The sequence below is a fragment of the Globicephala melas genome, chromosome 4 (genome assembly GCF_963455315.2).
Source record: "Globicephala melas chromosome 4, mGloMel1.2, whole genome shotgun sequence".
Classification (NCBI taxonomy): Eukaryota; Metazoa; Chordata; class Mammalia; order Artiodactyla; family Delphinidae; genus Globicephala; species Globicephala melas.
Window position 1 is genome coordinate 45776252 of NC_083317.1, and position 26737 is coordinate 45802988.

Below are 26737 nucleotides of genomic sequence, written 5' to 3' on the forward strand. Positions count from 1 at the left end.
CCCGCCAGGGTGGGCGGGGGCTGGGAGCTAAGGCTTGGGCTTCAGTCGGAGCGCAGGGAGAGGACCGGGAGGGAGTCCGGGGAAAAGTCTGGACCTGCAGAAGAGGCAAGAGACTTTTTCTTCCCTCTTTGTTTCCTGGGGTGCGAGGAGAGGGGAATTAAGAGCGCTGTTTAAAGGCGCGAGGCGCCGCTAACAGCACGGACCCCAGAGACACGCATGAGATGCTAAGACTGCTGCTGCCACCACCAAGAAGCCTGTGTGCGAGCACAGGTCACTATCCACACCCCCCTTCTGGGGAGCCTGTGCAGCCCGCCACAGCCAGGGTCCCGTGAGCCAAGGACAGCTTCCCCGGGAGAACGGACAGCGCACCTCAGGCTGGTGCAACGTCACTCCGGCCTCCGCCGCCGCAGGCTCGCCCCGCACTCCGTACCCCTTCCTCCCCCCAGCCTGAGTGAGCCAGAGCCCCCGAATCAGCTGCTCCTTTAACCCCGTCCTGTCTGAGTGAAGAACAGACGCCCTCCGGCGACCGGGCGACCTACACGCAGAGGCGGGGCCAAATCCAAAGCTGAGCCCATGGGAGATGTGAAAACAAAGAAGAGAAAGGGAAATCTCTCCCAGCAGCCTCAGAAGCAGCGGATTAAAACTCCACAATCAACTTGATGTACCCTGCATCTGTGGAATACATGAATAGACAATGAATCATCCCAAATTGAGGAGGTGGACTTTGAGAGCAAGATTTATGATTTTTTTCCCCTTTTCCTCTTTTTGTGAGTGTGTATGTGGATGCTTCTGTGTGAGATTTTGTCTGTATAGCTTTGCTTCCACCATTTGTCCTAGGGTTCTGTCCGTTTTTTTGTTTTAATTTATTTTTCTTAATAATTATTTTTTATTTTAATAACTTTATTATATTTTATCTTATTTTATTTTACTTTATCTTCTTTCTTTCTTTCTTTTTTTCCTTCCTCCCCACCTTCGTTCCTTCCTTCCTCCCTCCCTCCCTGGTTTCTTTATTTCTTTCTTTCCTTCTTTGTTTCTTTCTTTCTTTTTCTTTCTTTCTTTCTACTTCTACTAATTCTTTCTTTCTACTTTTTCTCCCTTTTATTCTGATCCGTGTGGAGGAAAGGCTCTTGGCGCTGCAGCCAGGAGTCAGTATTATGCCTCTGAGGACGGAGAGCCAACTTCAGGACACTGGTCCACAAGAGACCTCCCAGCTCCACATAATATCAAATGGCGCACATCTCCCAGAGATCTCTAACTCAACACCAGCACACAGCTTCACTCAACGACCAGCAAGCTACAGTGCTGGAAACCCTATGCAAAACAACTAGCAAAACAGGAACACAACCCCACCCATTAGCAGAGAGGCTGCCGAAAATCATAAGTCCACAGACACCCCAAAACACACCACCAGATGTGGACCTGCCCACCAGAAAGACAAGATCCAGCTTCATCCACCAGAACACAGGCACTAGTCCGCTCCACCAGGAAGCCTACCCAACCCACTGAACCAACCTTAGCCACTGGGGACAGACACCAAAAACAACGGGAACTACGAACCTACAGCCTGTAAAAAGGAGCCCCCAAACACAGTAAGATAAGCAAAATGAGAAGATAGAAAAACACACAGCAGATGAAGGAGCAAGATAAAAACCCACCAGACCTAACAAATGAAGAGGAAATAGGCAGTCTTCCTAAAAAAGAATTCAGAATAATGATAGTAAAGATGATCCAAAATCTTGGAAATAGAATAGACAAAATGCAAGAAACATTTAACAAAGACCTAGAAGAACTAAAGATGAAACAAACAACGACGAACAATGCAATAAATGAAATTAAAAATACTCTAGATGGGATCAATAGCAGAATAACTGAGGCACAAGAACGGATAAGTGACCTGGAAGATAAAATAGTGGAAATAACTACTGCACAGCAGAATAAAGAAAAAAGAATGAAAAGAACTGAGGACAGTCTCAGAGACCTCTGGGGCAACATTAAATGCACCAACATTCGAATTATAGGGGTTCCAGAAGAAGAAGAGAAAAAGAAAGGGACTGAGAAAATATTTGAAGAGATTATAGTTGAAAACTTCCCTAATATGGGAAAGGAAATAGTTAATCAAGTCCAGGAAGCACACAGAGTCCCATACAGGATAAATCCAAGGAGAAACACGCCAAGACACATATTAATCAAACTGTCAAAAATTAAATACAAAGAAAGCATATGAAAAGCAGCAAGGGAAAAATAACACACAAGGAAATCCCCATAAGGTTAACAGCTGATCTTTCAGCAGAAACTCTGCAAGCCAGAGGGAGTGGCATGACATACTTAAAGTGATGAAGGAGAAAAATCTGCAACCAAGATTACTCTACACAGCAAGGATCTCATTCGGATTTGATGGAGAAATTAAAAGCTTTACAGACAAGCAAAAGCTGAGAGAGTTCAGCACCACCAAACCAGCTTTACAACAAATGCTAAAGGAACTTCTCTAGGCAAGAAACACAAGAGAAGGAAAAGACCTACAATAACGAACCCAAAACAATTTAGAAAATGGGAATAGGAACATACATATCAATAATTAACTTAAATGTAAATGGACTAAATGCTCCCACCAAAAGACACAGATTGGCTGAATGGATACAAAAACAAGACCCATATATATGCTGCCTACAAGATAACCACTTCAGACCTAAGGACACATACAGACTGAAAGTGAAGGGATGGAAAAAGATATTCCATGCAAATGGAAATCGAAAGAAAGCTGGAGTAGCAATTCTCATATCAGACAAAATAAACTTTAAAATAAAGACTATTAGAAGAGACAAAGAAGGACACTACATAATGATCAAGGGATCGATCCAAGAAGAAGATATAACAATTGTAAATATTTATGCATTCAACATAGGAGCACCTCAATACATAAGGCAAATACTAACAGCCATAAAAGGGGAAATTGACAGTAACACATTCATAGTAGGGGACTTTAACACCCCACTTACACCAATGGACAGATCATCCAAATGAAAATAAGTAAGGAAACACAAGCTTTAAATGACATATTAAACAAGATGGACTTAATTGATATTTGTAGGACATTCCATCCAAAAACAACAGAATACACATTTTTCTCAAGTGCTCATAGAACATTCTCCAGGATAGATCATATCTTGGGTCACAAATCAAGCCTTGGTAAATTTAAGAAAATTGAAATCATATCAAGTATCTTTTCTGACCATAACGCTATGAGACTAGATATCAATTACAGGAAAAGATGTGTAAAAAATACAAACACATAGAGGCTAAACAATACACTACTTAATAACGAAGTGATCACTGAAGAAATCAAAGAGGAAATAAAAAAAATACCTAGAAACAAATGACAATGGAGACATCACGACCCAAAACCTATGGGATGCAGCAAAAGCAGTTCTAAGAGGGAAGTGTAGAGCAATACAATCCTACCTTAAGAAACAGGAAACACCTTGAATAAACAACCTAAGCTTGCACCTAAAGCAATTAGAGAAAGAAGAACAAAAAAAAACCCCCAAAGGTAGCAGATGGAAAGAAATCATAAAGATCAGATCTGAAATAAATGAAAAAGAAATGAAGGAAACTATAGCAAAGATCAATAAAACTAAAAGCTGGTTCTTTGAGAGGATAAACAAAATTGATAAACCATTAGTCATACTCAACAAGAAAAAAAGGGAGAAGACTCAAATTAATAGAATTAGAAATTAAAAAGGAGAAGTAACAACTGACACTACAGAAATATAAAAGATCATGAGAGATTACTACAAGCAAGTCTATGCCAATAAAATGGACAACCTGGAAGAAATGGACAAATTCTTAGAAATGCACAAGCTGCCGAGACTGAAGCAGGAAGAAATAGAAAATATGAACAGACCAATCACAAGCACTGAAATTGAAACTGTGATGAAAAATCTTCCAACAAACAAAAGCCCAGGACCAGATGGCTTCACAGGCGAATTCTATGAAACATTTAAAGAAGAGCTAACACCTATCCTTCTCAAACTCTTCCAAAATACAGCAGAGGGAGGAACACTCCGAAATTCATTCTACGAGGCCACCATCACCCTGATACCAAAACCAGACAAGGATATTACAAAGAAAGAAAACTACAGGCCAATATCACTGATGAACATAGATGCAAAAATCCTCAACAAAATACTAGCAAACAGAATCCAACAGCACATTAAAAGGATCATACACCATGATCAAGAGGGGTTTATTCCAGGAATGCAAGGATTCTTCAATATACGCAAATCAATCAACGTGATACACCATATTAACAAATTGAAGGAGAAAAACCATGTGATCATCTCAATAGATGCAGAGAAAGCTTTTGACAAAATTCAACACCCATTTATGATAAAAACCCTGCAGAAAGTAGGCACAGAGGGAACTTTCCTCAACATAATAAAGGCCATATATGACAAACCCACAGCCAAAATCATCCTGTATGGTGAAAAACTGAAAGCATTTCCACTAAGATCAGGAACAAGACAAGGTTGCCCACTTTCTTCACTCTTATTCAACATAGTTTTGGAAGTTTTAGCCACAGCAGTCAGAGAAGAAAAGAAAATAAAAGGAATCCAAATTGGAAAAGAAGAAGTAAAGTTGTCACTGTATGCAGATGACATGATACTATACATAGAGAATCCTAAAGATGCTACCAGAAAACTACTAGAGCTAATCAATGAATTTGGTAAAGTAGCAGGATATAAAATTAATGCACAGAAATCTCTGGCATTCCTATACAATAATGATGAAAAACCTGAAATTGAAATTAAGAAAACACTCGCATTTACCATTGCAACAAAAAGAATAAAATATCTAGGAATAAACCTACCTAAGAAGACAAAAGACCTGTATGCAGAAAATTATAAGACACTGATGAAAGAAATTAAAAATGATACAAATAGATGGAGAGATATACCATGTTCTTAGATTGGAAGAATCAACATTGTGAAAATGACTCTACTACCCAAAGCAACCTATAGATTCAATGCAATCCCTATCAAACTACCACTGGCATTTTTCACAGAACTAGAACAAAAAATTTCACAATTTGTATGGAAAGACAAAAGACCCCGAATAGCCAAAGCAATCCTGAGAATGAAAAACGGAGCTGGAGGAATCAGGCTTCCCTGACTTCAAACCATACTACAAAGGTACAGTAATCAAGACATTATGGTACTGGCACAAAAACAGAAATATAGATCAATGGAACAGGATAGAGAGGCCAGAGATAAACCCACGCACATATGGTCACCTTATCTTTGATAAAGGAGGCAGGAATGTAAAGTGGAGAAAGGACAGCCTCTTCAATAAGTGGTGCTGGGAAAACAGGACAGCTACATTTAAAAGTACGAGATTAGAACACTCCCTAACACCATATACAAAAATAAGCTCAGCAAGGATTGCTACAACAAATATATCTACTCAATTCAATGCAAATGAAATTAAAAAAACAGCGTATGTAGTTAAATATTGGGTCTGTTTTATGATATGGCCTAAAAGATAACTAGGCTTAAAATTTTTGATCTTTGGCCTAAGTGCAGTAGAAAAAAATTTACAAGTTTTAAGTGGAGACGGGAATGGATGGATGTATTAGTTTACTATGGCTGCTATAACTAACACCACAGACTAGATGGCTTAAGCAACAGAAATTTATCTTTCACAGTTCAGAGGCTGGAAGTCCAAGATCAAAGTGTCAACAGAGATTGGTTTCTGCTGAGGCCTCTCCCCTTGGCTTGCCAATGGCTGCCATCTCATTGTCTTCACATGGTCTTTCCCCTGTGTACAGGCATAGCTGATGTTTCTTTGTGTCTTCAAATTTTCCCTTCTTATAAAGACACTGGTCTGATTGGACTAGGACTCACCCTAATGGCCTTATTTTAACTTCATCACTTCTTGACAAGCCCTGTCTCTAAATGGAGTCATATTCTGAGGTACTGGAGGCAAGGACTTCTATTTATGATTTTTTTGGAGACAGAGTTCAGGCCAGGACAGTGGTGGGAATGAATGTGGGTAGTGACATAACAAACTCTACATTTTATCAGATTGGTCTTGGGGCAATGTAGAGAACGAATTGGATGAGTGTATTAGTGGATACAGATGGATTACTTAGGAGGTTTTTTAATAATCCATGCAAAACTTGGTTGTACCTATAGAGAATGTGAGAAGTGGATGAATATGAGAGACTCTAGGAGATGAAATTTACAACTTGACAATGGCTGATGCATGGAATCAGAGGGGGAGTTCAGTGTCAAGGATTTTTCTGTTATATGGTTTGCATAACTGATGGTTTAGTGGTGTTACTTCTCAAGATAGAGAACACTGGAGGGTAAATATACCTGGGGGTGGGATTAAAGAAGATTCTAATTTCAAATTTGGACATGGTGACTTTTAGGTAACTTTGAGAGTTTCAAAGAAACATGTAAAGTAGGGTTTTGGATGATACTATTCATTAAAAGAAAAAAGAGAAAGGAAAACAAATATTTCCTAAAGGCTGTTCATTGATGTTCTGTATAGACCTTCCACAGTAATCCCTGTGGATTATAAATACAGTTGTTAATTGTGACAATTAGTTGTGGTGGTGAACTGATGATTAACTCACAATGCCCAGCAGAATGAATTTAATTTCATCCTACAGGGAATCCTTTGGAAGTGTTGAGGGAATATTTGTCTTTCCTTTGTTTTTTAAAGAACAAGTTTGGAAATAGAAGTAATAAATATTATCACCATTCATTTTTGAGTTACTGATGAAAATCAGTGTGCCAGTAATCACTGCCTCATTTCTGTCTATTCTACCTTACTTCAGGAAAACTATCACTTTCCAATTTCCCTATGTTTTGCAGGAATTGGGTGAGAATTCAGTGATTTCTACATTTTCCATTACTTAGAGTTTTGCAATTTGTCTTTAGATACCAAAATATCTATGCAAGATATTTATGTAGGAAATTAAAATTCCAGAAAGGCACTGAGATTTTTTTCAACAGTCATCAAAATCTGGACAGATGGGAGAGGATGGCTTACTGTAAAAGGAAACATATTTACCACAAAATTTTGTAAATAATAAACCTTAATAGAAGAATGAAGTAAATGGAAAAACTTAAAGTAACCACAATAAAAATGATTCAATAGCTTTAAGTTTTATTTTATAATACAGAGAGTTTAGAATTGAGACACAGCCATGAGGGTTGTATATACTTTATTTGTAATTTTGCAGAATGAAGATAATCCTGGACTTTAAATTTGGTGGCTGTCTATAACACATAGCTTTTAAAACTTCATGGAATCATGAGGATAAGGGCTGCAGTAAGTAATATAGCCCTTATAATATATAATATAAAATATATAATATATAGCTAGCACTGTCTGCTTTACTCTCATCTGCAGATATTTCTTTCATATTACTCTTAAGGAAAAAACAATTCGCAAAGCTTGCTACTTCTTGGCTTAATTATGCTGAATTAATGAAGCGAAATTAAAAATGTCTATTACTTGGTAATTTGGGTTGCAAAGAAAGCAAGATCACTTTATTTAGGCCCAAATCTCCACTTTGGAAAGAAAATGACATTTCGTTAACATTCATGTAGTCCATTTTCAGTAAATATACTCCAGTGAATCTTTTTAGGTGTATATATTATAATAGGGATCCCTGTGGGTATGTGTTTAGTAATTTAAATGTATTAAATTTTTTTTTTTTTTTTAGCTTAATGAAGAGGGAGAATAACAACTCATTATTCTTGCCACTGGTTAAACAAACCTAGTTCTTTTAATGCATTTTCATTCAATGTCTCTATGTACTGTGTGTCAAGGGGTATGGCTATAAAATTATGAAATTTATTTTTTAAATGTTACTTTTATTTTAACTGTTATTATTATAGTAAATGTATTTTTGTTTCCCTTTCAAAGAGCATAGGAAGTTACATTTTCACTGCAAAATATTTGGGAAATTCTATTCTGGATTTTCATTCAGATATAGTTCATAAGTAATAAAAGAAAATCAACCTTATTACTTCATAAAAATATCTGACATTATAGTCATAATACCAGTAAAACCTAAAAACCCCTTAGGAATAAATAAGAAAAGCATTGAAACTATATGAAGAAACTATAAAAATGCCTACTATACTTGGATACCACCTTAAACAATTTCCAAATGCCTTTTGACTATTTCAAAGAATAATGCCTGCTCTCAGTAGTCTATTACTGAGTATTTAAATGGAAAATATCATTAAGAATTAAAGACTGTTAATAGATATTTTCATAGAAAAATTTACAGATCTTTGTTCCTATTTTTAATTAGAGTTTCCAGTGTCAAATACTTCTTGTTTAAAGTAAAAATAACATTTTATTTTTTCTGTTTCTATTAATATACTAGTGACCAACCTTTTATATATCTTTCCAGGCATACATATGCATACAGACAGACACACAGGCATAAACACAGACATACACGCATATATATATAACAAAATTATATACAAAAGGGTGTATGATATGTTTTTAGCATAATTTTTTTGTGTGTGTAGGACCAAAATATCTCTTCTCTGCTTTCACTATTCCTGCCACTACATCTACTTCTGCACCAGAAAACCAGTGTTAGCAACTTGGTATATTATTCCACATTTATCCACATTCACATCATCATATTTATTTATATTTATAAACAAAATTTTTGAAAATTATAAAGATAGGACCACAAAATTTAAACTTCTTTATATTTTGATTCCCTCAATCATACATTGAGAAAATTCTCCCACAGTTAACTGATACAATTCAAATACATTTCTTTTATGTCTGAATAATAATTCACAGTAAGACTGTACCATAATTTATTCAACCATTCTACAGTTGTGAGTGTTCTTTCTGTTTCCAGGCTTTTCCCTCATGAATAATGCCTTATTAAATATCCTTGAACTTTATTCTTGTATATGAGTGATATTATTTATAGAATATATATCCAGGAGTAAGCCTGGTTGATCAAAGTTTATATACATTTCTAATTTGACAGGTAATGTCAGATTCAAAAGGCTGTTACAATTTATATTTTCACCAGTTACATTAGAAAGTGCTTTCTTTTTCACTTTCCTGTCATCAACAGATATTATTTCTCATTTTGCTGTTTTGCTTATCTGACAAGTGAAAATATGCATCAATTTTTAAAATGTTCCTAATTATTAAGGAGGATGAATATTGTTTAATATATTTATTGGTCACATTGACTTGCTCTTCTATAAACATGTCTGTTCATATTTTCTGCCCCTTTTTTTTTTTCTTTTTTTTGCAGTACGCGGGCCTCTCACTGTTGTGGCCTCTCCCGTTGCGGAGCACAGACTCCGGACGCGCAGGCTCAGCGGCCATGGCTCACGGGCCCAGCAGCTCCGCGGCATGTGGGATCTTCCCAGACCGGGGCACGAACCCGTGTCCCCTGCATCGGCAGGCGGACCCTCAACCACTGCACCACCAGGGAAGCCCAAGGTTCCATATATATGTGTTAGCATATGGTATTTGTCTTTTTTTTCTGACTTAATTCACTCTGTATGACAGACTCTAGGTCCATCTACCTCACTACAAATACCTCAATTTCATTTCTTTTTATGCTGAGTAATATTCCATTGTATATATGTGCCACATCTTCTTTATCAGTTCATCTGTCGATGGACAATTAAGTTGCTTCCATGTCCTGGCTATTGTAAATAGAGCTGCAATGAATATTGTGGTACATGACTCTTTTTGAATTATGGTTTTCTCAGGGTATATTCCCAGTAGTGGGATTGCTGGGTCGTATGTTAGTTCTATTTTTAGTTTTTTAAGGAACCTCCATACTGTTCTCCATAGTGGCTGTATCAATTTACATTCCCACCAACAGTGCAAGAGGACTCCCTTTTCTCCACACCCTTACCAGCATTTATTGTTTGTAAATTTTTTGATGATGGCCATTCTGACCGGTGTGAAGTGATACCTCATTGTAGTTTTGATTTGCATTTCTCTAATGATTAGTGATGTTGAGCATCCTTTCATGTGCTTCTTGGCAATCTGTATATCTTCTTTGGAGAAATGTCTATTTAGGTCTTCTGCCCATTTTGGATTGTGTTGTTTGTTTTTTTAATATTGAGCTGCATGAGCTGCTTGCAAATTTTGGAGATTAATCCTTTGTCAGTTGCTTCATTTGCAAATATATTCTCCCATTCTAAGTGTTGTCTTTTAGTCTTCTTTATAGTTTCCTTTGCTGTGCAAAAGCTTTGAAGTTTTATTACGTCCCATTTGTTTATTTTTGTTTTTATTTCCATTTCTCTAAGAGGTGGGTCAAAAAGGATCTTGCTGTGATTTATGTCAAAGAGTGTTCTTCTTATGTTTTCCTCTGAGAGGTTTATAGTGTCTGGCCTTACGTTTAGGTTTTTAATCCATTTTGAGTTTATTTTTGTGTATGGTGTTAGGGAGTATTCTAATTTCATTCTTTTACATGTAGCTGTCCAGTTTTCCCAGCACCACTTATTGAAGAGTCTGTTTTTTCTCCACTGTATATTCTTCCCTCATTTATCAAAGATAAGGTGACCATATGTGCGTGGGTTTATCTCTGGGCTTTCTATCCTGTTCAATTGATCTATATTTCTGCTTTTGTGCCAGTACCATACTGTCTTGATTACTGTAGCTTTGTAGTATAGTCTGTGGTCTGGGAGCTGATTCCTCCAGCTCCTTTTTTCTTTCTCAAGATTGCTTTGGCTATTCGGGGTCTTTTGTGTTTCCATACAAATTGTGAAATTTTTTGTTCTAGTTCTGTGAAAAATGCCAGTGGTAGCTTGATAGGGATTGCATTGAATCTGTAGATTGCTTTGGGTAGTAGAGTCATTTTCACAATGTTGATTTTTCCAATCCAAGAACATGGTATATCTCTCCATCTATTTGTATCATCTTTAATTTCTTTCATCAGTGTCTTATAATTTTCTGCATACAGGTCTTTTGTCTCCTTAGGTAGGTTTATTCCTAGATATTTTATTCTTTCAGAAAACTGAATTTTTAATGAAAAATAGAAAAGGCTTTTTAAAACAAAGGATTTAGAATTTTCAATGTTTGACTCTGTAAATTCCTTCTAAATTGATACAGTAGTTTGTAATTTTGCTGTGGCAGACATTTGCATGTTTCTTTGTTTGAGTTTGGTGTGACTGAGTGAAGATAATTGTCTACAGCTTGCATATCAAAACTCTTGCTGCTTCTCAACTGTTCAGAGACTCAGATGAAGTGACTTCTTGGAGGAGATTGTCCGTAAGGAGGAAAATTTCTTTGTAATAAAGAAAATGTTTAAAAAGCACAGATTATAAGAGACTGGTGGATTTTACTGGAGAATAATGGAAGCTGGAATAAAATAAAAAGTGAACTACTGAACATGGCTCAAATATATGCAAGTACATAGTGCATTTTATCAGGAAAATTATAGGTAACAGTGGTATTCAAGACTTTGCAGATATTAAAAGATTTCAGAATAAATTTCCTCACATATTAGCAGTCTACTGTATTAATCTTTACAATGTTTAATAAGGCAGAAACATAAATTTACATAATTTTCACGCTTCTTATAATCTCTTGTATGTTTACTATTTAAGTAAAAATAATTTATTTCTGCAATTACATGATGCAATACTTCTTAATTCGGGTAAGTGCCAGTATGGAATGGTTCTCATTTCTGAAGTGATTGTAAAAACTTACAATGTAATATTTATTGTTCTTTCATTGACTGCTCTGTACAGAACATGTAGTGACTTTCTCTGTTGGCCATCTCCTAAATTTAAAGGAATTCTAAGGTAGAAAATGTAAAATTAGTTTGAATTTATATCATCATTGGCTACCTATTGCTGTTGCGAAATCCTTAGGTGACGACCTGATACTGCTGATCAGTAAGGAAGAATTAAAAGGAAGAATTACATATACAGAAAACCTGATGTATAGACACAACAGGTATGCAAGGTAGGAGGATGCAAGGCTGAGAACTGAAGCCAGAAATGCAGCTCCACTGCCCTGTCTTAGACTATCTTCAGGGCACAGAGAGTACGTGAATTTAAAATGATTATATAAATGTAATCGGCCATCTAAACAGGCAGTAACAAGAGGAATGAACACATTGAAGCCAAATGAATTCTAAAATTCTACAAATCAAATTAGTTCTGGGAGAAAACTGTCCTTGTTGTATAAGTGGAAGAATTTAATAGGGGCATCTTTGGTGCTGATAGAGATCAAAGTATCTAATGCACCCATGCTTCTGCAAGGTGTCCTGTCCTCTCTTCAACCAGATAGGGAGAAAGGGTTTAGATTTGTGAAAAAGGACACTGTTATTTCAAAGCACAAGTGCTGTAAAGCCATATAATATTCAAACTCATCAGAAAAATCTCATATATAGAAGAATTTCTTTTTTGAGAGTATTTTTGGAGAGAAATGACCACTGGAGGGAGTCTATTGTGTATTTACACCCTCTAAACTGGTGATTCTAGAATTGGCAAGTTAGGCTCACTCATTCTAAAATATAGCTCATCAAGCCATTTCCTAGAAACAAAGGAAATCTTGGATTCCTAAGCTAAATAATCTGCAGTGGATAGCACTGATACTATAACAACCACAAGAGGCCTATGCTCCTGGCAAACAGTCCCAGATTTCAGGGTAAAGAGAGGATCTTTAAACTTCTAGATAGAGAGACTGGGTTACTAACAAAGTAAAGGTACGTACAGTAATATTTGATTTCCCATTTGTTGCACTGAAAGTACAGAGACAATGGAACAACATTTATAAACTACTGAGAGAAAAATGGGTTCCATGAATAGTGTTATAACAAAGTGTGTACAGAGGAATTTTGAATGGCCATGCAAACTGTGTGCACTGCTTAACTCAGGGGCACTATTCACAACACAATATTGTATTGCTGGCTGCCCTGTGTATTAGACACCATAAGCAATGACCCAATGGATGATGATGATGTGACTGGGAAGAGTATTTGCTTAGATTTTTAAAGACTACAAAACAAATTAAATAACATTCCATCACTATTTTAGGGGAGTTTTGGCAACTATCAGAGGAAACTTTACTCCAATTAAAAGGCCCTAATGTTAAGTGTTACATAGTATAAATTGTATGCCATGACTCACTGTGAAACACTGTTTTCCACTTTTCTAATACTGTAAGAGCAATTTTCTTCGTTTCTTTTGTTATATGTGGACAAACCTAAATTTAAGGTTTTTGAGAATGGGTTGCTTGAGAGGTAGTCTGACTCACTATAATAGCTAGTGTTGAATGACTCATTCAATGTGAGTCACAGATCACACTGTCCATTGATTCCGATATATTCCCTGTTACAGATACTGTTGGTGCCTGCCCATGTCTTTTCTAACTATACATCTTCATCTGAGGGCTTTCTCTGATGGCCAGAGGCATTTAAGGCAGATTGGAGGAACTGGGAAATGACTACTGTTCATAGACTCTCCCCCAGACCATTTATCAACCAATGATTGGCAGGAGTTGGTGAATAAATACCCCAGATCCTTCGCCCTTTGGCTGATATAAATTTGACATTCATGCTCTATACTGGCTCATGGTGTTTCCAAAAATGATTAAGCTTAATTGCCCACAGTTGTAACTTGTTTGGTAAATTACCCTTTATTGGCTGCATTCCCTTTCCTGTCTCACTTCATTACTTTCTCACTCATCAACTATTCACAAATAAATTACTGCACTCAAACAATGTCTCAGTCTGTGGCAGAACACAAACTAAGATACCTACCCCTTTTCCCCTAAGGTAGAATTTAATGTTTTATATAGAAACCAGGCATACATGTACTATACTATTTCGTATGAAGCGATTATTACTTTACAGAAATCTCAATGGTTGGTGGTCCTCTCACTACTTTGGATATGCCCCATCTATCCAGATGTTATTCAGATCTAAGCAGAATCTTAAAGTGGTTCTTCCTTTTACCTCATACCTTTAAGAGTCTGACCCCCACCACATACATATACAATACACTCTACCAAAGTTTATAGTCAATGTCCATTTTAACTTGGTATCTGAAATATACACTTCAGCTAATAAAAAGAATTTTAAGTTTTTATAATTCCGGATATTTCATTTGTCCTTTAAGTACGATTTGCTTCCATTTTTATTGTCCTACACATGAAGACCAGACTTCAGATAAAACTTGTGAGACAAACAAACAACAACAACAAAAAAAAAAACAAGAAAGAGACAACCCAATGTCAAAAGGCAAAACAATCAAAAGAACAAGTGTCAGATATGACTCAGAAGTTGGGATTATCAGTCAGGAAATTTAAAATGATCATGAGTAATATGTTAAAGTTTCCATGCATGATCAGATTTAGAGAGAATTTAGAGCTAGACGGATAGAAAGTGTTTTTTAAAAGTCAAGTGAAAATGGTAGAAATAATTTTTTAAAAACATGAGAACAAACATAAAGGATGCCTTTGGTGAGCTCATCAGTAAATTAGACACAGTAGAGGAAACAACAGTGATGTTGAATATAGGTCAATAGATATCAAAATTAAACACAAAGAAAGAAAAGAGTAAAAAAAAAAAAAACCCAGAATATTCAAGTACTGTGAAGGACTATCAAGTTATCTAACTTATGTGTAACTGGAAACTTAGAGGAAAAGAATGAGAGTTGGGCAGAAGGAATATTTGGAAAACATAATGGTCAAGAATTTTTCAAAGATAATGAAAGTCATCAAACAAAAGAATCAAGAAACATAGAACCTGAGGCAGAATAAACAAAACAAACAGAAACCAAATCATAAGAAAATAAAAACACAAAAACACCTGGACACGTTATATTGAAGTGGCTAAAAACCAAAGAGAGAGAAAAGTTTGAAGGTAGTGAGAGGGGAGGGAAAAGTACACAGCCAGAAGATAACTGAGTAACTGAGTGACATATTTCAAACTGTGGGGGAAAGAGACCTGCCAACTCAGAATTTTACCTTACAAAAAATAACTTCCAAAAATTAATGTGGTCCAGGTCCCCAGCTTGGGGGACTTTCTTCCTCACTGCAAGATACCTAGTTGCTTTTGAATTTTGCCTTTTTACTTCCACAGATGTAGGGGTAGGTGTAGGTGATGGGTCAGGAGGGTTGGAGCTGGGCTGGGTTGACCTTCTCACCTGGCTGGGCTTCCAGCACCCTGCTTCTGTGCCTCCTCCAATATGGTCCAGGAATTGGGCAGGGGTTGGAGAGTAGCTGAAGTTTTTGGGGTACTCAGTGCTATGTGAGTTCTGCAGAGGGATGGCATAATGGGTCCTTTAGGTTGGAATGGGGCTGGATCCTCAAGGCTGCTGGAAACTTCTAGCCTGAAGTCTAGTCTGGGGCCAGGATTGAGAGCAACTCTGAAGGGGTCTCCCCCAAGCCTTGTGCTGTCTTCCTGGTGGCATGAAGCAGGACAATGTGAAGCTGCAGCAAAACCTGGAAGGGTCTCAGGACGTCAGAACTTTACAGGAGCTCCAAAGCAGAAGAGGATCACCCTGTGGGAAGGTATTTAGCCAAAGGAGCAGCTGCTGTTTTGAGACTCTGCAGCTCAGTGTCAGTAATGTGTGTAAGCTGCAGAAATAGGTGGAGGAAGCTGACAACAAGGAGAATCTTCAGGGGAAAGGCAAAGAGGAATCCCTCCTGCAGCAGGCTCAAAAGGGAGAGCAGATAAGCATTGAGAACTAAGTAGCTTGGCAACAACAAGCACATAGTCTGAGTGTGGCTCTGCACCTGGTACCAGAAGGGCAGTCAATCAAGCAGGAACTATTCCCAATGAGAGTATTTTGAGGCTGCTGAGTCTCCTTTCATGGGGTCACCAGTGTGCTTTTCTCTGGCACCAGGGCCCATTTCAGTAGTCTAGACTATGGGGGCTCTCACTTCACTATTCTGTACTCCTTGGTCCCTTTGACCTTTGAGGGTGAAGTGTCCCCTTTTGTCCAGCTCACCACTCTGGGCTTTCTCATGCATTCAAACTGAGGTGCCTGCTTTTCTCTGAGGGGTGGGGGCAGGAGTGGGGGATGAGGAAAGCAGGAGAAACTGGGGAAACAGGACCCTGGGATTTGTGCCAGGGCTTTTGGAGTTAGGTTTTTCATTCAATAAATAGGAAACATTCAATTAATTGGGAATATGAAGAACGGGGGCAGGGAGTTTTGAGGGAAATAGTCGGAAGCAAGATAAAATTCATTGATGTTCTTGATTTTAAACACAATGTCAGTCATCACTTTGTTTTTAAATAAAGAAGCCTGGGACACAGTGGGAAAAAAAAGTGTAAAATAAAAACTTTTAAGACAAGAACCAAAAAAAAAAAATCATTACCCAAAGTGCTAGAGGAAAAAAAATTATGAAAGGAAGTTCTTCAGGAAGAAGGAATATGATATCAAAGAGAAACTTGGTGCTACACAAACACCTCTGAAAATAGTTAAAAATTAAGGTTCATATAAAAAGGATCTTTCTTTCTTCTTATGAATTAATCTAAGAGGTAACTGAATGCCAAAAGAGTAGCAATATATCATACCTTTACAGATAAAAGTAAAATATATGATAATATAGCAGAAAAGATTGGAGGGAGAAATTACAATTTGTTAGATTATTGCCCTATAAATGTAGTGGTATGATATTATTTGAAGGTAGATGTAATTAATTAAAATAATATATTGCATACCCTAAGAGAATCACCAAAAGATAGACAATATATAAATAATAAGCCAAATGTAGATATAAAATGGAATCATAAAAAAGTTTCTATACTCCAAAAGCAGGCAGGAAAAGAGGAAAGAAGAACAAAGAACAATGGAATGGATAGAAAAATATCCAGCAAAATGACAGATTTTAATCCAATCACATCAATAATTCATTGAATATAAATGGTATAATATACCAAATAAAAGACAGATTGTCAGATTGGATTCAAAAGCAAGATCTAACCACATACTATAATTATATACTGTTGAGAAGAAACACACATCAAATACAAAGACACAGATAAATTAGAAATAAAAGTATGAAAAACAGACATACTATGCCAACACTAATCAGAAGAAAGCTGGAGTGGCTAGCAAACAAAATAGGGATATTACCAGAGATAAAGAGGGACATTGCAAAATGATAAAGGATTCAATTTATCAAAAAGACAAAATAATACTAAGTCTGTAAGCACTGAACAATGGAGCTTTAAAATACTTGAAGCAAAAACTGATAGAATGGGAAGGAGAAAGAGACAAAGAAGAAAGAGACAATTACAGATTAAGACTTCAATACTCCTCTTTCAATAATTGACAGAACAAGTAGAGAGAAAATCAATGAAAGTAGAGAAGACCTAAAGAACATTATCAACCAACTTGATAGTTTTAGAATATTATATCAAACACCAGTAGAATACACATTATTTTTTTATGTGTGCACTGAACATTCACCAAAATAAACTCTATTCTGTGTAATATTTAAAATAATTGAATTAGGGGAGGGCCAAGATCATGGAGTAGAAAGACCCTGAGCTCACCTCTTCTTACGGGCCCACCAAATTTACAACTATTTACAGAACAACCATCAACAAAAAAGACTGGAACTTACCTGAAAGATCTTCTACAGCTAAAGATATAAAGAAGGAATGACAACAAGGTGGGTAGGAGTCATGATATAGTCAATTCTCATACCCTCGGACCCACAAATGGGAGAATAATTACAATTGCAGAGGTTTTCCCAAAGGAGTAAGGGGTCTGAGCCCTACATCAGGCTCCCTAGACCAGGGGTTCGTCCTAGAAAGGTGAGACCCCAGAAAGTTTGGCTTTGAAGGTCAGTGGGGCTTATTTTAGGAGTTCCAGAGGGCTGTGGGAAATAGAGACTCAACTTTTAAAGGACACCACAAAATCTCACATGCACTGGGACCCAGGGCAGAAGCAGTAATTTGAAAGGAGTCTGGGTCAGACCCACCTACTGATCTGGAGAATCTCCTGGAGAGGTAGAAGGCAACTTCAGCTCACCTTGGGGACATAGACACTGGCAGAAGCCATTTTGGAGAGCTTGTTCTACCATGTGGACACTGGTGCTGGCATTCACCATTTAGGAATCCTCCTTCTAGCTTATGAGCCTCAGGACCCAGCCCCACCCATGCCCACCAGCCCATAGGCACTAGTACTGGGACATCTCAGGCCAAGCAATTAAAAGGGCAGGGACACCCCCTTTAGGTGGGGCTGCTAATGGCAGCAGCCCCACCCATTAGCAGACAGACTGCCTTAAGACCCTCTGAGCCCAAAACCTAAATAGACAATTTTCCAAAGAAGACATACAGATGGCTAACACGCACATGGAAAGATGTTCAACATCATTAATCTTCAGAGAAGTGCAAATCAAAACCACAATAAAATATCACCTCATACTTGCCAGTATGGCTGTCATCAAAAAGAACACATATAACAAATGTTGGCAAGGATGTGGAGAAAAGAGAACCCTCATACACTGTTGGTGGGAATGTAAATTGGTGCAACCACTGTGGAACACAGTATGGAGGTTCCTCAAAAAACTTAAAATAGAACTACCGTGCAATCCAGGAATTTCACTTTTGGGTATATATCTGAAGAAAGTGAAAACATTAATTTGAAAAGGTGTATGCCCCCCAAGGTTTACAGCAACATTATTTACAATTGCCAAGATATGGAAGCAACCCAAATGTCCATCAACAAAGAAGATATGGTTTATATATACAATGGAATACTACTTGGCCGTAAGAAAGAATAAAACTTTGCCATTTGTACAAACATGCATGGACTTGGAGGGCATTACGCTAAGTGAAATAAATCAGGCAGAGAAAGACAAATACTGTACGATATCACTTACATTTGGATTCTAAAAAAATTAAACAAACTAGTGAATTTAACAAAACAGAAACAGGCTCCCAGATATAGAGAACAAACTGGTGGTTACTGATGGGGAGAGGGAAGGGGAGAGGGACAATATAGGGGTAGACGATTAAGAGGTACAAACTACTATGAATAAAATAAATAAAGTACAATGATATATTGTACAGCACAGGGAATATTAGCCAATATTTTGTAATAACTATAAATGGAGTATAAGCTTTAAAAGTTGTGAATCACTAGGTTATACACCTGAAACATAATACTGTATATCAACTATACCTCAATTTTTAAAAAAAGGAAAAAAAAAAGAAAACAAAAAAATAAATAAGGTATTTTGTATAGATACCAAGTCTTTGAATATAATAGCAAAACATACTTTGATAATTTTTCCATTTAAACTTCAATAATGGGCTTTAAATAAAATTTTAAAGATTAAAGAATTAGAATGAAATAATTGAATTAATACAAACTATAAACCCATAACATAATTAAATTAGATATCAATAAGAGAAAGATATCTCTAAAATCTCCATGTATTTGGCAATTAAAAACCATCTTTCTAAATATCCATGGATCAAAGAAATAGTCACAGGGAAAATAAGAATATATTTTAAATTCAATGATAATGAAAATACAAATATTTAAATATGTGGAGTATAGCTAAGAGAATGGTTAAAGAGAAATCTATAGCATTAACTACATACATTAGAAAAGAAGAAAGGACTGAATCAATGTTTTAAGCTTCCACATTAACATACTATAAAAGAAGAGCAAATTAAACCCAAAGCAAGCAGAAATAAATAATAAATATAAGAGCAGAAATCAATTATATTGAAACAAAAGTCATAGAGAAAATCAATAAAATGAAAAGCTGGTTATTTGAAAAGATCAATAAAATTGATAAGCTTCTAGCCAAACAGACCAAGAAAAAAAAGGAAAAAAACTTAAATTACTAAATGACAGAAAATGCAAACATCAGAAGAGAAAGAGGAACATTATTACAGAGGCTATAATGTTTAAAGGACAGCAAAGAAATATCTTGAACAGTTTTATGTCTGAAAATTTGTCAATCTAGATGAAGTGAGCAAATTCCCTAGAAAAAATATAAGATATCAAAGCTTATTTAAGAATAACTAGGTAATCTGAATACTCATATGCTTTTTTAAAATTTGGATTTTTAGTTAAAAGTTTTTAAACCAAAAAAAGTCCAAGTCCATATATTTTATATAAAACAGATAAGCAGAAATAGCTAAATTATCTTCTAGGAGTTTTGGGGAAAAGTACCTAAACATTCTTTTTGACGTTCTAGAGAAAGATATAAGTGCAAGGAAAAGAAAGCAAAGTAAAATGTATTGCTACCTGAGTCTTGGTCAAAATAAGACAGAATATTGTGGCCTAGACTAGAGGTCCAAGGAATTTTTCACTGTTAAGCCTAATCTGAACCTTGATTTCTAGCTCTGAAAGAGATGGAGCCAAAGGTGTACAAGTTAAGCCTTGGTGCACAAATCTGGCCTGCACTGGCCAGACCAAAGCCTGGTGGCCAGTTTGGAAAAGAAAAAGTGAAGTGGAGCTGGCTGTGTTTGGAAGGAAAAGTCCAGGGTGAGCTTATTTCTCCAGTCAGGAAGAAGAGATAATGGAGAAAAGGGAACCCTCCTACAGTGTTGGTGGGAATGTAAATTGGTACAGCCACTATGGAGAACAGTGTGGAGGTTCCTTAAAAAACTAAAAATAGAGCTACCATACGACCCAGCAATCCTGCTCCTGGGCATATATATGGAGAAAACCATAATTCGAAAAGATATATGCAACCCAATGTTCATTGTAGCACTGTTTACAATAGCCAAGACATGGAAGCAACCAAAATGTCCATCGACTGAGGAATGGATAAAGAAGATGTGGTACATATATACAATGGAATTTTACTCTGCCATGAAAAAGAATGAAATTCTGCCAGTTGCAGCAACATGGATGGACCTGGAGATTATCATACTAAGTGAAGTAAGTCAGACTGAGAAAGACAAATATCATATAATATCACTTATATGTGGAATCTAAAAAAAAATGATACAAATGAACTTATTTACAAAAGAGAAACAGACTTGCAGACTTAGAGAGTGAACTCATGGTTACAGTGGGGAAGGGTGGGAGGAGGGATAGATTGGGAGTTTGAGATTGACATGTACACACTACTATTTTTAAAATAGATAACCAACAAGGACCTACTGTATAGTACAGGGAACTCTGCTTAATATTCTGTAATAATCTAAATGGGAAAAGAATTCAAAAAAGAAGAGATACATGTACATAACCATTTTTTGTACATACATAATGGAATCACTTTGCTGTACACCTGAAACTAACACAACATTGTTAATCAACTATGCTCCAATATAAAATAAAAATTTTAAAAATAAAGTGAGATGTTACTAGGGATGTAATGTACAACATGATAAATATAATGAACACTGTTATATGTTATATATGAAAGTTGTTAAGAGAGTAAATCTAAGAGTTCCAATCATAAGGAACAAGTTTTTTCTATTTAACTTTTATCTATATGAGATGGTGGGATGTTCACTAAACTTACTGTAGTAATCATTTCATGATGTATTAAGTCAAATCGTTACGCTGTACACCTTAAACTTATACAGTGCTCTATGTCAATTATATCTCAATAAAACTGGAAGAAAAAGAAATGTGAAATAAAAAAGAAAAAAGAAGAGGTGACTGGCCTGTTTCAAGGGAGCATGCCTGGGGACTATTTAGCATTCTGTTAAAAGAAGAGACAAGCTATGGTAAATCAAAGCCACAGTCTGACTTTTAGATGCCCATTAAGCCCACCCATGTGGTCCCACCAGAATCTTGTTACTTCACACAACACATTAATATCTCCTTACTTTGGGAGAAGGAAAAAGGGAAGTGCAAAAGCGATCAGAGTAGGAACTTGAACTCCTTTCTCACTCTTATCACTCCAAATATAGTAATCAGGAATAGCAGGTTGCAAAACTGTATGTATTTGCATAATTTCTTTATCAGAAAACATGCATGTTTGTATAATATATGATAGAAAAATTTAAAAGATTCATACTAAAATATTAGTAGTATATATTTCTAGATGATTATAAAATATTTTTATTACTTAGCAGTATTTTCAAATATTTCTGTAATGGACAGTTTTATTTGTGAAATAAAATAATTTTAGAGTGAATGGAAGATATTGACAAAGATTCTGTCATTGATCAAACTCTACTCAGGTTCCTTTGAGCTCTCTTTCAACCAGGCCTGATTTTTGGACTTCCATATTCGTCCCTGAATTGTCCAGTTTTATCAAAATTCTTGCTAAGTCTGACCAGTACCCCTACCCTTGGTATCTGATCATCCTTGATACATAATTAGGTTCCTTATCCTCCACCATACCCCAGGTGATGTCTGATCACCCTAGACTGCCTTCAGCAATACTATGAGGTGGGTTTAGCCAGAATCCCCTTACTTCTGTTGTTTCTTCTTGGTAATTTTCCATCCACTGCCCCCCTCCCTGCTCCTTGGCTATAAATACCCACTTGCTTATGCTATATTCAGAGTTGAGCTCAACATCTCTCCCCCACTGAAGTGGTCCCTACACCTAGTAAAATAGCCTACGCTTGAATAAAGTCTTCCTTACCATCTTCAGCAAGTGTCACTGAATGATTTTTTCCTTAATAGCATCCAGATTGGATGAAAAGAAATAAATGTATTTTAAACAGATAATATAATAATCTATGCAGAAAAATCAAATGGAATCCACAAAAAGCTACTACAACTAACAGATGAGTTTAGCAAGTTTCCAGAATACAAGATCAATATTCAAAAATCAACTGCACTTCTGTATAGTGGTAATAAACACTCAGAAATTGAAGTTTAAAATACTGTGTACAATTATAATAAGCATATGAAAACTCAGTTTTAAATCTGGCAAAAAATGTGCAAGACCTATAAATGGAAAAAGAGCAAAAGCTTTTCTGAGGAAAATTAAAGAATACCTAAATAAATGGAAAGATGGGTTAGAGGATTCAATATTGAAAAAATATCAATTCTCCCCAAATGCATTTATACATTTAATAAAATTCCAATCAAAATACCAGCAGGATTTCTTGTAGATATTGACAAGCTGATTCTAATACTCACATGGGAATGCAAAGAATATAGAATAGCCAAGACAAGTTTGAAAAAGGAGCAAAGTTAGAGATCTAACACTACCTGATTCTAAGATTTAACATAGAACTTTATTATCAAGATAGTGTGGAATTGTTGTAAAGATAGACAAGCAGATGAGTAGACTAGAATATAGTCCAGAAATAAACTATAAATATATGGATAGCTGATTTTGAACAAAGCTGAGAAGGTAATTCAGTGAAGAAAGGAGAGTCTTTTCAACAAATGATGCTGGAACATCTGGATACCTATATGAAGAAAAATGAACTATAATCCAAATCCTATACAAAAATTAACTCAAGATGGATCATAAACCTAAATAAACAACCAAGAAATATGACATCAAAAGCACAACCTATAAAAGAAAAAATATTGATAAATTAACTTCATTAAATAAAGAATTAAATTAAATATATTGCTGTTAAAAATTGCTAAAATGAAATGACAAACCATAGAATTTCAGGAAACATGTTTAAATCATATATCTGATAAAACACTCATATGTAGGATATGTGAAGAACTCTCAAAGCTCAAATATTAGAAAACAAATTTTAACTACTGAAACAGTTAAAAATGGGCTAAAAAATTTGAAGAGACACTTCACTAAAGATGGCCTACAGATGTCAAATAAGGGCAGAAAGATTCTTAATCATCATTAGCCATCAGGGAAATGCAAATTAAAACCTCAATGAGATACCACAACCCACCTGTTAAAATAACTGAAATTGAAAGGACAATCCACTCCAGAAGCAGCAATACAGACCTTTGTCTCATAGATAGGCAACACAATAAATTAGAAGATAATTACACAAAATTGAAGGGGGCAGTAAATTTACATCAAATTTTCTTTATGTTAAAAGTTCCCTCGGCACATTCTAGTTACCTCTGCACATCCTACTGCTTACTCAGCCCTTCTGCAGAGTTTTCGCCGTGAATCCTCTTTAATCTATGTTATTTTTTCTCCACTTTTTTGCCTTTCATTAGCAAAATTCTAAGGAAGCAGGAAAAGGATTAATGCATCTATCAAACAATATGCCCTTTTTCCCTGGTATGTTGCCAGACACATTTCAATTGGAAGTTATTTTTTTAAAACTTTTTAGATATAAAATCAAAATGTCACAAGTAAGTAAATTAAGGTTTATTTTATGAATGTTCATGGATAATTTTCTCTGTTAATGCACAAAAAGCAAATCTGAACACATTACCACCATGTTCAAAATCATGTTAATAATTTTTCTTTAAGTTGGGGTAAAGAACAAAGTCCCTGACCTGGCCTCCAAAGTCCTGTGTTATCTAAATATGCTGGCCTCTCCGACCCCATAGGGCTCCTCCCTGCTTCTCTTTTTGCAAGCCACATTTACCATGCTGTGCTTCTCCAGTTACCTAGGTTCTCTGATAATCTGATAGTCCCTCCAATGATGAAGGCCCTGTGGATGGGACCTGTCCACAGGCAACAATCACTTTGTTAGAGTTGAAGACCCCTGGGCCCCACACAGACCTACTGAAACAAAATCTGCCTTTTAACAAGATTTCCAGGAGGTTCACAGGCAATAAAGTTTGAGGAGCACTGATCTAGATCACCTCTCACTGTGATCTTTTTTTTCCTTTGCTCCTCCCTAGATCTTTGCTTAGTAAGATTTCTCATCAGATTTCAGCTTAAAGTTGGGAGTTAGGTGTGAGTCTGGAAGGTGAGCTACAGTTTGCACGAGGAGGACAACTTTACTTGGGGTTCACTCCTGAAGGGAGTCTAGAACTTTGACCTCATTAAAATCATGTATGATTAGCTCAGACAATAGGATACTAAGCAGAGCATCAAAATTTATAGATAAATTGAAGTTTTCATAAACATATCAGATGTGTCATCTGTGGTGAAAAGTAATGGCATAAAGTGTGGTTTCTACTGTTAAAACTGGAACTATCTACAATGATTGATGTTTATAATTTCAGAGCCTATGATGCCCCATGGGACAACCTGCCTTTCTCATACATGTCCAAGTCCACAGTGCCCAGTAAATGCTTAGCTTTGCCCTAAAGGGAATCCTTGCAGGGGGTATCAAGGGAATTTTAGTTCTTCAGTCCTCCTTCTTCTGGCAAAAGTACACAGTTGTATAATTGTTTGACCCTTCTGTTCAAAGCAAATTAATATAAACTATAATTTCCTGAGCTTGGGAAGTCTCCAAAATGAATCAGTGTGCAAAGAATTGCTACCTATGTTATTGTCATTTCTGTGCTGTTGTAAAGAAAGCCTAATGTATTGACAGGATATCCACAATTTCTCATAAGATATGGGTAAGAGAGAAATGATTTGTATAATATTCATTATTCTTTATATAAAAATTAAAATACTGTTTATAATAATTTTAGATTGGGTTCATAAGATGTCAAAATAGCCGCGTAGAAATGAAAAAAAGTGAATTAATTGTGTATTTTACTTTTGTGATTAAAATTTAGACATGTAAAATAGCTGTAAGACAGAATTGTTCCCTTTAATTTAATGATGTTTTATTATTTTGTTAACCTAACTATAAAGATTTATAAGGTAAATTCTGGTGAACCAGAAAGTTAAATAATTTTAAATTTGGGTTTAATGTTTCAGGTCATATGATTCTTATATGAGAAATCATTTAGAGCTTTCTGACAAAAAGACCCACTCTGATTAGTTAACTGATTAAAACTTTTAAGGTAAATCACTTAAATATTAATTCCTATATTCCTTCACATACTTACGAGAAAAATTTTATTGAATATTTTGTATATATAGCATAGAAATATATACAGGCATTGGAATATAAATGAAAAAAGTATATAAATCATATATATATATATGTTAGGAAATATATAGACAATGTTTCTCCACTATGTTTTCCAGCATTTATGAATTAATAAGTACCCACACACAAAATAAATTTGAGAACTTTCAATTACTTAGTGATTGGGATTGAAGAGAAGGAAGGAAATTTCATATAAAAATCTACTTAATAACTGAAATTCTTGATGTTCATTATTTATATCACCTATATTCAAGATCCGGTTTGGGATCAGTTTTTGATTCTCCCCGCAAAACTAAAAAGCCCACAATTGGTGGAGAGTAAAGTGCTCTCAAGTTAAATGAGCAGGATTTCTAGATAAGGTAAGTTCTAATTACTCTAATAACAGAGAGAAAGTAATTTTAAATATGGAAAGAACTTTCTGTCAGTGCCAATATATTTATTAACAACACACAATTTGTAAGATACAATTTAAAATAGAAGTCTCTTTTTCATACACAAATTCTAGAGGAAAACAAACTTTGCATAAAAAAAAGATTCAGGACAGACAACCTTGGGGAACACCAGAGTTAAAACAAACACTCACCCCCAAGTCTCTGAGCCTTTCCCTTTACAGGTTTCCCCTGCTATCTGAAAGTAGAACATTCCTATGAAACCTTTTAAAAGCTGAAATGGCATAAAGAGAAGAAGCTATTACCTTAAGACACATCTTCCTAACAGACGGACAAAATAAATCAAGATAAAGCACAGATACAGACACAGTTCAAAGATATGATGGCTTGATGCTGATAATGATAAATGTAGTTCCCAGGGAAGGAGCTTGGTGGGGCCATTCTGGCTGCTGGGGGGTGTGTGTCGTCTCTATAGCTGCTTGCTGCAAAA

At 35.9% G+C, this 26737-nt stretch overlaps 1 pseudogene; it reads left to right on the top strand.

The window, feature by feature from the left end:
- The window catches only part of LOC132597175 (POU domain, class 5, transcription factor 1-like), a 29899-nt pseudogene extending 13882 nt beyond the window's left edge, over nt 1-16017 (top strand).
- The last annotated feature ends 10720 nt before the right edge of the window (nt 16018-26737 follow it).